Genomic DNA, 13,725 nt, shown 5'->3' on the forward strand with positions numbered 1-13,725 from the left:
AAGTGATCAATCACTGTAGTAGAAATTCTGCATGACTGAAAAAGTGCTTAAAAATCACTGGCCTGCATCTCTCTGGAAGCGCCCGATTGTGTTTTCACTGTGGGAGAGACACGCACATTTGTAGATTAGGAACATATGGGACTCATTGTAGGGCTAGTGAGACTAAAGAGTTAATTGTGTATACATGTCATTCATCATCAGTCAGTCAATCAGGCAACTAATACCTTTAGGGGTCATGAATCTAACAGGACTGACAGTGACAAGCAAGCTGACAGTCCAAGACCTGCCACCTAGATAACAGGTCATGTGAACCAAGCCATTACTTGCTGGGGCAGATGGCACAGAGGAAGCTTAGCTTCTGGGTATTCCTGACTCCACAGCTACAGCCTTTCTCTGGAAGCAGCAAAGGCAACTTCTCAGGCACTCGCTGTTTCTGTTAGCAACTGTCTGTCCATTTCACATAAGATCAGGGTATAAATGGGATCACGTATGCTGAAGCTGGAAGGGACCTTAGGGCTCACCTAAACCAGCCCCACATTTAACCAGTACAGATACTGAGCCCTAGGGCGAGCGACGCCATTGTGATCAGAAGCCCTATTTCTGACTCATAAGCCAACCTTTGGTTCACTATGTGGTGTGTCATTTTAGAGTTAAGCATCTGACATACATCTCTTCTTTTAAAAATGCACAGTCGACTGAGAAAAAAACCAAAGTAATGCCATTTAAACACACAGATAAAAATAAATTAACTTTTGCTGCATTGGTTTTCAACTAGAGGTCTACTCCAGAATCACGTGGAAAATTTAAAAAAGCACGCATGGCTGATCCCCACCACAGACTACTGAATTAGAATCCCCAGACTTGGCCACTGGATACGTATGCTTTGAAAAAACATCATATGATTTCAATATACGGTTTTTACCAACAATGTGGAAAATCCTACTCTTGTACAAACACTGGATAGGAAAATAAAAATTGTAACATCCATAGTTTAGGCAAGTATCAAACTTCCCCTTTTCTACCACATGTTCCACCATTGCAAACATCTTTACGATCATTAAGCATAGACCGCGTTGTGTCCAGATGCGGATATATAAGACAGCTATATTTCAATTGTAAGTTTGGATGGGAAATAGTGAGAACAGAGCAAACAAAAAAATCCATGGGATGTTCGAAAACCTCCTTTCAGTAAAGAATGCCCAGTATTTCCTCACCCATCGAATCCTTTGCAAAATCTGTTTCCAAGAATTAGGCTGGCTCATTTGAGTCCTGTATCCTCGAACTCCATTTAGCACAGATAAGAGTGAATAGTGAGGTCATGATAACGCAGCAAGAAGAAAAAGAAAGGGAACAAAGGGTCTGGGAAATACACGGAGGCAAGAATTAATCCTTACACATGCCAGAGGTGCCTAGAATGCATGGAAGAAAAACTGACCTTCTGAAAATTGAAACGGCAGCTGAAGTGGTGAATGATATCTGCCCCCACTGTTGGTTAAGGGCACTAGTTCAACATTTCTTTTATACTGAATTTAAGAACAGCATACACTAAACACAAGTTATTATTTCAAAGTATGGCATATTATAAAGAGGATCTCTGAAATATATATATATATATATGTATATATATATATATACAAATACATATATATGTGTGTGTGTGTGTGTGTATATATATATATATATATATATATATATATATATATATATATATATTACGGAGGGCTAAGCATTCTCCCAAAGAGGAAAATTTTCTGTTACAGGTTACGGTAAGATGGGGAGCCCGGGTGGCTCAGTCGCTTGAGGGTCAGACTCTTGATTTTGGCTCAGGTCATGATTTCAGGGTCATAGGATCGAGCTCCATGCTTAAGATTCTCTCTCTTCCCCTCTGCCCCTCCCTCTGCCCCTCCTATTCTTGCTCTCTCTCTCTCTAAAAATAATAATAATAATAATAATAATAATTTAAGATAAGCGTAAGTCAACTAGCTACTCCAAGTCTGAGTGAGGACTCGTGGTTTAGCAAGGTTATGAGTTTGGAACACTAACCGAGTCTCCAACCTCATATTTTCTTCATTTTGTCCTCTGCCCTGATGTTTTATTCACAGGGATTAAAGTGCTCTTGCTTAGGGCAAGAGAACAAAAAGAAAGGAAACACAACTACTTCATGACATACTTGCTTTTATATCACAGTTGGGTTTCCTGGCGGCTATCAACACCTTTTGTTCCAGCATGGCATTGTAACTCCAAAAGTAATCCAACCCAGCCATGACATTTGTTCCCGAATGGAATGTCTTCCTATTGGCGAGAATGTAGTGGGAGTCCACTGTTTGGTATTTGGTTTCCCTTTTAACAGCCTCGTCTTTCAATGACATCACTCACAGCCCTGAGATACGACTGCACTTCCCCAGCTGCCTGATAGTAAAGCAAAGGTTACCTTCTATCTCACAGCAGTGTTGTCATCAAAGAGCTCTATTTCACAGATGTGACAATGCAATAAATAAGATTTCCTCCAAGTGTGCAGAAAGGCCAAAGCAACCTTTACAACGGGAAACCAATGAGGCGGCAGGATTCCAATAGCCTCCCCAACAGATAACCAGTTTGGCTGCCTCTGATACCATCCCGCCCTTCAGCAAAGAGTGACTGCTTTGTCTTCAACTTTATCTTTGTTTTGTTCTTTGGGGCTCGAAATAAAACAAAGAAAAAGGCCCTTTTACTCAGGATAGATGTGCAGAATACAGCTATCCTGCCAGCCATGTATAGATAGGCTGACTTCATAATGGCTTAGAGACTCAGAAAAGTAATTTGACAGACCCTTAGAGAAAATCATGGTGAGAGTCGTGAAAATTAAACAGAAACAGCCTGGAAAGCATTCATAAGCCTTTGTGAGAATATTCTTCTGTGCGTCACTGTATTTCTATCAGTTTGGTTCAACAATATTTACTGAATGGAATCAGGGGGTGAAGTTTTTCATTAGCTGAGAAACAGCCATCTTGTCCTTCAAGAAATGGCGATGACACTTCATAAGGGAAAGCAGAGCTCTGTATGAAACTGCTGTCTAAGTAGAAGCCAAGTGTCTGAGCGCCTCAACGGAAACCAGCTACTCATGTTACAGCAGGTCAAAAATACCAGCTTCTGCTTCCTTGGTCCATTTCAGCAAAATGGTGCCTTCCTGGGAAAAGAACAGGCCCACTCGTCAGCACTCTCAAAATCTCTTTGCGAACCCAAAGCAAAACCAAGCCAGACCAAACCAAAGCATTCCAAATCCCCTTCCTCCTCCATCACCACGGCGGATAGGTTCTTACGTAAAAGGAACATACAAGCAGACAGTTTTTCCTGAATGTGATAGTGTGACAAAGTCGAGGTGAACAAAGTGCCACTTGAAAGTACGTCTCTTTCTGAAAGGGTTTATTTCCGACGTGCAGAGGAAGGAAAGAGAAAGGAGGTGAAGAACGAATCTACCTCACGAGGCGATTCGTGGATGCTCAGCGCTCTGTGCTTAGTACTAAGATGACGCTCTCCTCAGCCCTCCTTCCTTTTGCTCACCCTGCTTCCTGTTGTCACTGCTGGTTTGTTCCATGAAGGCGTTCTAAGCCTGAGCCCCTCCACGTGCCCTATGAAATTCCTACCAAGAAGCTCTGATACAGCACCCCCGCTCCCAAAGAAGGGCAAAGAAAAATATTTTCTCTGGCATCTGTCTCTCTCCAACCCCTTCATTTTCCAGAAATGCCACCAGTTGTTTTCCAATTTCACAGTTTCTGCAGCGCTGTGGCCCCACCTTATGTGGTGTGAGGAAGAGGCATAGCGCGGGGAAGAGAATATGGCTCTAGGCAGGGATCCCGTCTCTGTCTTCTAGATGTGGGATCTTGAAAAAAGTCACTTCCCCCTAGAACCCTAATTTTGAAAACTGTGAAACGGAGACAATGGTAACAGTGGGTTATTCTGACGAAAAGGGAGCTAAGTTGGGAAGGGTCCCTCACACAGCTTGACAGTTAGAAAGGAAACAAGGCATGTCACGGCCTTTCCCTTTCTTGAAATGCTCCAACTCTATTTGGGGGAGGGCATCGTTCCCTAATTGACATTTACTTTTTGGAAGGTGGAGAGATTGAGGCCAGGTGGTTGGAAAAGGACAGAGGGGTCTTTTGACATTTATTGGGTGTGTGTTTCCTTCCAAGATCTGAGTGTGTGAACAGCAGATGGTGTCACAGCAGAGGGCTCTCCCGTTATTTCGCTTTAGATGGGTATTTCCAACTGGGTGAGTATCAAGAGAAGGCGGTCTCTATTTAGCAGACAGCCACTTCCAGAAATCTAGTATTCGACATGACTTGCATCTCTGTTTTTTTTTTTTTTTTTCAAATGAACTACACTTGGACTTAGCTCATCCCCTCAGTTGGTGGGAATTCTTTCTTTTGCTCTTTGGGCCCTAAATCGACTAACGAACTGTCCATCCATCATGGGGGAAAACAAGAGTACTGTTGTTCATCACTCCAGGCTTGAGGGTAAGTAGGTGTTGCCGCAACTGCTCCATATAGAGTCCTGTGTCGTGTTTGTTTGTTTGTTTGTTTGTTTCCTTCTGACTAAACGCCCAGGCATTCAGAAGCGTAATATTCACTCACGGTGATCCATAAGAATTACCTGGTAACTTTTAAAGCACTCCAGGGGCGCCTGGGTGGCGCAGTCGGTTAAGTGTCCGACTTCAGCCAGGTCACGATCTCGCGGTCTGTGAGTTCGAGCCCCGCGTCGGGCTCTGGGCTGATGGCTCGGAGCCTGGAGCCTGTTTCCGATTCTGTGTCTCCCTCTCTCTCTGCCCCTCCCCCGTTCATGCTCTGTCTCTCTCTGTCCCAAAAATAAAAAAATAAAAAATCGTTGGGAAAAAAAAAAAAAGCACTCCAGTGTCCTAGCTCCTCCACAGATGAGTGAAATGTAGCAACTCTTGGGGTTGGACCTGGGCACAGGTAATTTTAAAAGTCCTTCAGGTGATACCAACACGCCCTCAGGATTGAGAATCACTGATTTACAAAAGCAACCCTGAGCCCTACCAGGGTTATTTCATAAGGACACCACCATAAGGACGTCTCAAACTAAAATCAACTTTGGCATCTAACAGACACATTTTTCCTTTGCCTTTGGTGCTCTGTTTTTGTGGTTCCGTGCTCCTTAAATTATCTTTTGAATTCTTCCCGTAAAGATACCATGGTAAGTTTTTAATAAAAAACAGCGATTGAGAAAAAAATTCAAGGAAAGCCTTACACTTACAGGGGTCAAAGCTGGGTCCTTGGGCTGGTGAATGGTGACGAAGTCAGGAGGTCCGGGCTGGGCTTCAGATGCAAGCTTCTAAAATCAATAAAAATTAAAACACAAAGAGGAAGTCCCATCCTGGGAAGCATGCCCTCAGGTGTGGGAGAATGGCATCCAGCCTTGTAACTGGTCTCTTGCGTGTATTTTAGTTTCCTTACAATCTAATTTCCATACCAAAGCCTGAGTGATCTTTTAAAAATGCAAATCACTGCTCTGCTTAAAACATTCTAGCAGCTTCTCACTCCCCGTAGAACAAAATCAAACTCCCGTTCCACGGACAACAAAGGCTCCTGCTTACCTCTGCTTTCCCGGCTTGTCCCCTTCCCTGCGTTTCTAACTCTGCTCCAGTCACACTGGGTGTCTTCTGTTCTTTACTAGCGCGTGCTGGCTCTCCACTCCGGGCACTTGTTCTTGTTCTGTGTGTTTGGAGGGCTCTTCGGCCGGACCACAGAGGCCCGGCTTGAACTCCCGACCCAGAGCAGCTCCGTGCAACCACAGCTGATGACTCGGTCGTTGCTGCGTCTTCAGCGCACGCAGGGCACCGCTGTTGGTTCACTGGCTCTCCAGGAACACAAGAAAAGGTGCCCCTCTTGACACAGGGCTGCAGACCCCGTCCCAAAGACCCACAGCCCTCTGAAGCGTCTTGAGATATTTAGAAAGATGTGTTTCTTCTTCCAGGCAGAGGCAGGCCTCCGCCGAGATGCACAGGCAGAGAGCAGCGTGAAGTTTCACTCTTACTTGTTCGGTGAAATGGCAGGAGGTGGCCAAATTGCCTGAAATATGGGAGGTACCCGGTAACTGCTTGCCGGATGAACTGACGGAGGGTGGTTCTGGCCATGTTCACGCACAGAGCACATTCTCCTGGGTCTGGAGGTAGCGAAACGGAGCTGGCAGGAAACCAGGGGCAAGCTGACAAGTGAACGACAAACAAGTCTCCAGAAGAAACAACGACCACCACCACGCTGTTGTAGCCCTAGCCAAATCCCATGGTGTAAATAGTTCCACCACAGCCCATTTCAAGCTACGAACGTGATGTCAATGGCACACGAAATTCCTGAAAATTGAACACTTTCACCAGCTATTATGATGATATCAACAGCCGACACCAGTTCCCATACACCAAATCAAACCCTGCCCCATTGTTGAGCCCTGGGGGTGTCAGATTCCGGTTCGGAGAAAATGACTAATTGCACACTTCCACACGGCTGAGGCAGAGATGGATTATACACTGTGTGTTGGCATCTTCACTCATGTGAGGATCAGGAAATGGCTTGTCTTCTGGATGGAATGGGGAGCTTCAAGATGTTTCAGAAAACAGAGGAGAAAAATAATATTAAGGCTGACATCAGCTACCTAATTCATGGAATCTCACTTCCTTCATCTCCAAAACAAACAATTTGGACTAAGCGCTCACCATTTCAACCCAAAAGACTCATATTCCACAGGCCGTGTGGGGATCCACACGAAGGGAAGGGAACACTAACTAGTAGGCCTGTGGTTTCCACATGTGAATGAGTTTGTGCTCTGCATGTAAGTAATAAGTCGATCTTTTGAGGCTAATAGGTATTTACCACGCATTTTTTTTTTCTAGTTGAAGTGAAATGATTTAGGTTAAATTTGTGCTGAAACTAAACCTGAGGCTTAAGAACTCGTCCAAATGCCAAGGACAGTATTTAAGTTAATAAGAACCCAACTCTTGCCATATTTTCCCTGTCTATCAGAGCTTGTAGACTGATTTTCCTCCTTACTTCTCCACACACCCCATTTGACATCCTTTGTTTGATTGTGGATTTCCAGCCAAAGTTAAACACGTGCCCAGGAGCACAGACAGAAAGGAAATCCAAACCGTCAAGCTGGGGAAGCATAAACCACTGTCATCAGGGGCTCAGTAACAGCTTTAAGAGTTATAATTTCTGATGTTGACCTATCGCTTTGCTGGGCAAATACCCGTGTTGAAATATATTATTACCACCCCTCTCCCCACTTCAACCACCAGAACAAACATCCAACTTCCCAGAGAAATTCATGTGTGCATGGATAAGACAGGATCCCTTTGCTGCAGCCTTTAAACTGGGACACTAAGCTCACCAGAGTCTGTCATTCTCCCACTAACTACTGAATCATGTTTATATAGAACTTGCGTATTAAAAAGCAACAGCCAATGTCAATGGTGCCAATATAAAAATATCTTAATAGCCAGTAACTGACTAATGAATGCTACTGTAATAATAGTTGAATTCGAAGAATTCTGACAGCTGGTCGCTTTGATGAGTGTGGTTTCCAAGGAGTCCTGTCCCCATGCTGAGAACATCTCCAGCCTGCTGACTGATGGCACCAGTGCAGAACTGTTTAATGTCACCGCCTCTCAGCTAAAGCAATAATAAACAGGACTGGTATGGTTAATTTTTCTGCATGAATTGTTCAGGCTCTATATGGTAAGTACCAACCAATAGGGCTTAATAGCCGTCCTTCTCTTGGGAGTCGTCACTGGAGGGTGAGACTTTTTTTTTTTCTTTTTTTTTTTTTTTATCACCAAGGTTTATATATCAGAACAAATGTAGCAATTCTTGGTTTTCTGGTGGATTTATTTTATTCCTTTACATAGCCCTTGCTCATACCATTCTGCTTAGCAAATGTAATTACTCTGGTTAAGATGTAGCTTCCCTATTATTTCTGAACTTCCCAAGATAGTTTAAAGCAGACAGCTAGGGCATGAAATATATGGTTCTACAACTATCTTAATTATACTGCGTGCCTCTGTGTTTGATATGGAATAGCAATGTCTGGGAAGTGAATTTAATCTCTACAGATTTAGGACGATTGCCAAAAAGATTCATTGATTTTTTTTTTTTCCTAGGAGCGCAATCTTTTATTGTATAAATGTCAGAAGCTTCAAATTATTAGGAAATGTGTCAAGAAGCTCAAAGTATAATAACATTCTTTAGAGAGCTTGATTCCGAAGACAGTGCATTGAAACATTCAAAAAGAAAACATGTCTTATGTTCTTAGAGAATAAAGCTCTGGGATTCATTTTAATTTGTCATTTTGAACAGGATGAGGCCTCCACTGGGTACTTTGATGCAAAAGCCCTGGGTGTGATATACAGCCATTCTGTGGACACCTACAGCTTTACAGAGACTTCAGCAGTCCTGGGAAAGAAGATACTGACTTGGGATTTGGGGCTTCAGAGCTGAACTATGAAAAATCACTGGGATTTGTCCTGGTGAAGAGGTCATGAAGAGGGTCTCATAAAAAAAAGAAGAAGAAGAAGAAGACAATATTAGGAGCTATGTCACCAGCTCAGGCAGAGCTGATGTCTTAAAATCAAGGGAAAATCCTTAGCATTGGGTAATATATTACTTACGGTGATTTTTATCACAAGTGATATAAAACATACTCAACCTGTTCAAATAACAAAGGAAATGTAGTGGTTCACATATCTGAAAAGTCTAGAAGTTGGGTGGGCTTCAGGCATACAGGATTGAGAAGTTAATGATATCATGAGGGTGTGACCTTCATTTATTATTCTCGTCATGGTGCTCTCCTTCTGTGCACTGGATTCATTCTCAGGCTAGCTCCTAGCCACACTCCACTCCATCCTTTGTCTGAAGATCTTAAGGTAAAGTCCTAAATCCAATGCAGACTTGACTGCTATGCTTATCAGAAGGCTCAAAGTCACAGATTAGCTTAGCCTAGGACTTCATGGACACCTATAGGGAAGGCAGAAACTCTTAGGATGATGGCCAACAGATGCTGCTGTGGCAGCCAGTGGCAGCGTTCAGAGACAGGCACGGTCTTCTTTCTGGACACATGAAAGTTGACTCAAAGGCTAGAAGACACAGATCCAATTGCAAACTTCTGCACACCAGTATATCAATGTTTTTAAGCCAGACTGAAAACTTGCTAACCAGTCTTCACTGCCTCAACAACATTCTATTTATTTAGCTTATCACTCAAAGCTTCATAGTGTGAGTTCATCTCAACTTTCCAGTTGAGGCCTCCACTGCTCTTCAGCAGGAGCCCTACATTCCAACCGGGCTATTCTGATCTCACCTCCGTGACTCAGTCTTTCCCCATCCTTCCTTTGAGCAGTCATATCCAACTCAGCCCTGAACATTGTATTGGAGGAGGCATGGTAGAGGAACTACAAACGTAGGCTCTGGAGTAAGGATGTGTAGGTTCAGACTCAGTTCTATTAGCAAATTATTCAACCTTGCTCAGCCACAATCTCCTTATTCAAATGAGAATATAATGGTACCTGATTCAAAGGCTGTTGCAAGGATTAAATGAGTTAATACATATAAAAAGCTTAGAACAATGACTGGCACTAAACATTCGCTCTCTTACTACAATTCTCTATGAAATCATTCTCTGTCCATCCCACATCTCTCCTCCCTTTAAAGCACTGTGCTGTTTTGGCCTAAATTCCTCATTATACACTCAGACATGTGTTGCTTTGTATGGTCAAATAACTTTATATATGATAGGAGGCTCCTATTTGAAACTTCCTGTTTCTCTGCATGGCACATAATTCAACACCATCGCTCTACATTATATGTAGCTAGCAAACATTTACTGAAGAAATGGGATGTGGCTAAGAGTACCACTATGAATGTTCAGAAAGGATCACAGGTAGCCAATAGCATCATCTAAAAACATCCACTGAAAACCCACCTTTCCAACAAATATCGTTTTGTGTACAATAAATTAAAAGACTATGTCTATGAAGCTAGTGAAAAGTTGATCAGTTGCTTATATAATTCAGGTTTACAAATTCCATTTTTTGCTCATAAAATATTTAGTGAGGATAACAATGATTTCCACCTTTCAGAATGTTTTTGGGAAATTTACTAAGTGCACGAAGATGGAAGTGAATAAGACAATTTCAGACCGAACAGAAAAAGTAAACATTAAATATTACCAACGTGAAGAGAAGAGTAAAGGAAAAGTACAAATCCTATCTACTGAATAAGCATGTGTTTATCAGTTTGGAATATGGCACCAACTCTCTCCATCCCCCAGATGGACAGATGAACATTAGCGCTACTGGCACACAGAGGGCAAAATTATATGTAGATATAATTTATGTTATAAATTATATGTAGATAACAACAGATATGTATCTGTGTGATGCTATATACTTTTTATAGCATTTCTTTATTTTTCATCTGATATCCACCATTATATGTTGCAAAGAAGATATTATTCTTTCTCAATTAAAGGTTGAACAGACTAAATTAGTTCAGAGGAGTTAAATGCTATTTTCTAGATCAGAAACTTAGAGAAGGGGGGAGCTGATATTGGATTTTACTGATTCCATGTCCAGGAATCTCTCCTGAACATGCCCCTCCCCCCTCCAATTCTTCTATTATCATCTGCTGCTTGTATATACTGGATGAGAAGAGAGAGGGGAATATAGCGAACATATTTGTGATAGCAAATGTGACAATCCTTTAAGGACTATCAGATTGGATATAAAAAGAAAATTTATTGGCTTAGCATTTGTCTGTTGCAAACGACACTCATCTATCAAGATCTCACTTGTGTCTTTTATATGCTAATCCCTCTCCATCCTTGGAGATTCAGTTTAAGTGTGCCTCATTCAGGAAGCATTCCCAGATCATTTTAAGTCTTCCTTCTCCTTTGCTGGGCTCACACGAAACATAGATTTACTTCTCTGTCTTCCTTAAGAAGCATGAACTCCTCAAAGCAGGATCCATGCTTCATGTGTCTTTGTATGTTGAGTGTCTATTATAGTACTGCATGAGGGGGGGTGTGAAAGAGAAAGGGGGAGAAAAAAAGAGAGAATATGAGAAAGAGAGAGAGAAAGAGAAAGAGAGAGAAAAGATGGTATTATACAGTGCCTTTCAAATTAATTTAAGAGGTTTAGCTTCCAAGTTACATTATTGGACTTCATGAGAGAAATAACCTCCAAGAAGCTCTTTAAAATCCCAATGTACCTAATCAACTTTTTTATCTGCAGAAAATTAATAGTTGCCTTACCCATGGATTAAAGTCAGCAGGTGATGAATTAGAATACTTTAAAAGCACATACAGTCCTACCAAAGGAAGAACGCTAGACTAGAAGTCAGAATATCTGGGTTCCAAGTGTCACTACATAGCTCTGGATCTCATTCTTTGTTATCAGAATAGTTTTGTACTGGGTATTTCAAAGGTCCCTGCTAGTTGTAAAACATTTTATTATGAAAACAGACTTTCATGGGGGATATGAAATATACAAAAAAAGTAACATGCATTATATAGACACGTGAAAAAAAATCAGATTACAATGATACAATTAGACAAAACTGAAGTCCCCAATATCCAAATATTGCAGAAAACAAAGGCTCTCTATTCCAGATGGCTAATTGAATAGAAGATTTGTGTGAATGCACACGAAAATGGCATGCATAGACATAAACTTGGTACTAAATAAATCAGAATAATCATGCAGCTTCTTCTAATGTAAAAACTTCTATTTATAAGCAAAGATAAAAGAGGAAAGGACAGAATAAAGATAAAGGAGCACATGTGATTCATTTATATACTCAAGGTTCATGGCTTTTAATGACAGATAAAAGGAAATTATTATTGGTTTTTTTGGATATGTTACAAGCTATTTGTAGAGACTGAATACTATCTCAGCTAATTTGTATAGAAGCTCCTATTCTTGCTATTAAAAAAGGTTTAATAGTTTTTTTGTTTTTTTTTTTTTTTTTTTACAGTCTGACTTTCAACAATCAAAGAGATTAAATGAATCATATGTTGAAACTATCTTTGGCATCCCAACTGTCTTCTCATAACAAAAGAAAACAAAAAACAAAAAACAACCTCTCATATATGTAACACATTAGTGGCTATTTCTCCTGCTTGCTGATACTTTTTTCTTGGTCCAAGGAGTTCTATCTCTCTGGTGTAGAAAACCTGAAGCAAAGAGGATGAAAGGAGTAAACACAAAATCAGTTCTTATTCTCTTTAAGATACACATAAGGAGAAGGAAAGAAAAAGACAGCAGATTAGTTAACTATCAAAATGCCTGAACCCTAATGGAGTCAAAGATGAAAGGGCATATATAATAATAATAATAATAATAATAATAACAATAATAACTCTTAGCATCAGTAAATCTGCACCAAATTTCTTAGTTGTTAATAGATGTATAGCTAAATGCTGTTAGGAACAATTTTGAGAAATTACGGCCAAGCAATTGCTCATTGTTTGCGCTCTATCTGTAATAAACCCATACAAACTGAGGGCACAGATTCCAGATGGTGCTCAAATGGTTCAGTCCTTGACCTTGCAGGTCAGGGTCAGAGCAAGAGAAGGGCCAAGGGGGTTTACAGCTTGAAGACATTACATAAAAACGTGGTATTACATAAGACAATATGGAAAGATCATTTATTCAGCAACAGATAAATCTAGGTCAAGAGCAACATTTAGAAGGATATGCTGAATTTGGCTGACAATGAACGGTGTCTTGAGAAAGTTGTCATTCTCGTCACAAACTGCAAAAATGTGACTCTACTATCAATCATCCCACAGCCTACATATGGACTGTCCTTCATTTTCCAAGAGCTATGAAGATTGCAGATGGCAACAGCCTTGAAGAAACTAAATAGCAACTTAGTAATGAGGTGTTTGAAGGAATCATGTTGAGACAAACCAGGCCCCAGATAAATCAGTGTATTTTTACTTATTGTTGAAAAGTCCCATGACTAGATTTTTTTTGATAGGGGAGAGAATCTGTAACATTTCTAGATGGTTGTTTCCTAAGAGAGAATGAATAGAAAGTCTTTTCTTTTCCCTCCAGGAAACCAAACACCAGTCTTGGCTAAAAACCAAACAAAAGGCTTCTTTGGACCTAGTAGATTTCGGGAACTAAGGATGTTTTCATTTGTGTTTGCTTTCTAATTTAGAAAAACATCAGCATCAGTTAATGGGGTGCACTTTTTAAGCAGAAAGCCTAAGAATAAGTTGTATTATGCAGACAAAAAATAGTAAGGTTCACACTTCACTCACTCGTGATAAGGTCTTAAATTCAACCACCCTCAGGCTAATGGTGATAAGTGAGCTCTGTACCGTGTGACATCTTCATGTATCTCAATATATGAAACAGCATGTCATCAGGCTAAAATTTCTTGAGAAAATCACCTATAGATGTAGAGGGATTTTTTTTTTCCTCAAGACTAACTCTTCTCTCCCATTTTTTCAAGGTTTCATTACAAAAAACTTCAAAAATGCAGAATTCAAAGATTATAATGAACATCGGTATACCCATCACCTACAGTCTACCATTTTTTTTAAAGTTTATTTTTACTTATTTGTTGGGGTGGCGGTGAGGGGCAGAGAGAAAGGGAAACAATCACAAGCATGCTCCGCGCTGTCAGCACAGAGCCCAACGTGGGGCTCAGACTCACAAAACAGGAGATCATG

At 40.9% G+C, this 13,725-nt stretch overlaps 1 long non-coding RNA gene across 5 annotated transcripts in view; it reads right to left on the reverse strand.

The window, feature by feature from the left end:
• The window catches only part of LOC111560609, a 285,719-nt gene that overhangs the window by 256,914 nt on the left and 15,080 nt on the right, over positions 1-13,725 (reverse strand). Inside the window, exons 3-5 of one of the 5 annotated variants that reach the window (XR_006598535.1) lie at positions 5,591-6,587; positions 5,251-5,328; positions 2,889-3,166 (exon numbers count right to left, since the gene is read on the reverse strand). The exons of 1 other annotated variant lie outside the window; for it this stretch is intronic. This is a non-coding gene — a long non-coding RNA (uncharacterized LOC111560609). Of the gene's footprint in view, positions 1-2,888; positions 3,167-5,250; positions 5,329-5,590; positions 6,588-7,784; positions 12,217-13,725 lie in introns of those variants that run through there. 3 more of the 5 variants (XR_006598534.1, XR_006598533.1, XR_006598532.1) reach the window with 3 other exon arrangements.

The sequence above is a fragment of the Felis catus genome, chromosome A1 (assembly GCF_018350175.1).
Source record: "Felis catus isolate Fca126 chromosome A1, F.catus_Fca126_mat1.0, whole genome shotgun sequence".
Classification (NCBI taxonomy): domain Eukaryota; kingdom Metazoa; phylum Chordata; class Mammalia; order Carnivora; family Felidae; genus Felis; species Felis catus.